At 34.2% G+C, this 1063-nt stretch overlaps 1 protein-coding gene across 1 annotated transcript in view; it reads right to left on the bottom strand.

Annotated features, from left to right (window-relative positions):
- LOC117172902 (protein unc-79 homolog) overlaps positions 1 to 1063 on the bottom strand; it is a 1455529-nt gene that overhangs the window by 852262 nt on the left and 602204 nt on the right. The gene's annotated exons all lie outside the window — the stretch shown is intronic.

Below are 1063 nucleotides of genomic sequence, written 5' to 3'. Positions count from 1 at the left end.
TGAATCTGCGTTCTATCTCTTTTCTTTTGGTAAGAATTATTTTATATAGCAATATAGTTATACGAAGTGTTCTTTTGTCATTGTATAAAATGGTTTTTATCAGATGGATTTTTAATTCTTATAAACTGATGAGGTCCGGCGTCGACTGACGAAACATTTTTTGCTGTTGCCACAGTAAACATAAACTACGGCCAGTAGACAAAAACTACAAGACGTAGGTCTTAAATATTATTTCATCTGGCCAAAACCCTAACACAAATTTTTATCACAGATACAATAAGATACGAATAGCTAATGATCTTGAAATATTTCAAACATTTTTATAAGCAAATACATATTTTCACAATTGGGTAATCAACTTAAAATATTCTGCCAAAGATTCCTTGCTATAATATTTTGCAAAGTGATAAAAAATTGTTAATTGTTTGAACTATTTACATAAAAAATGGTCGTTTTAACGATTTTTTTATTGATAAGATTGATTATTTTGCGGAATCAACTTGAAATTTCTTGCCAAAGACACTTTTCTGTCATCTTTTTTATAGTGCCAAGTTAATTATTTAAACAATTTTTATAAAAAAGTGCGGAGCGTTTACAGATGCAATTGAGGTCCAAACTGGGCTTAGCAGTTTATGTGGTGAAGCAGGGTTATGAAACAACAATTACCGAAAATGTTTCCGGTTCTTTTTTGGGAAAAGCTGAATCCGTTGCTAAAATAACCGGTTTGGATCAAGATCTGATCACCAGATTCCAGGATATATTGCAAGTAGGGCTGTGCAAAACGTTCCGAACTGAACTGGTGCATAATTTAAGGCGCCTCGTAGATCGATTCGAAAGAAATTCTAAGTGGACAGTTCAAAAGTCTTTCGAATCGACATTCGACGCGTTCAGTTTTTCGAGTTTATTTCCAATTCGAAGTGGAGATTTCGAAAGTCTTTCAAATCGACATTCGATGCGATCAGTTCGATTCGAGAGGAAACCGATTCGAAGTGGGCTGTTCGAAAGTCTTTCGAATCGACGTTCGACGCGTTCAGTTTTTCGATTTAAATTCCGATTCGAACTG

This window comes from Belonocnema kinseyi, chromosome 5 (assembly GCF_010883055.1).
Source record: "Belonocnema kinseyi isolate 2016_QV_RU_SX_M_011 chromosome 5, B_treatae_v1, whole genome shotgun sequence".
Lineage (NCBI taxonomy): Eukaryota > Metazoa > Arthropoda > Insecta > Hymenoptera > Cynipidae > Belonocnema > Belonocnema kinseyi.
The sequence above is the reverse complement of the archived record's forward strand: the minus strand, read 5'-3'. Positions and strand labels throughout refer to the sequence as shown.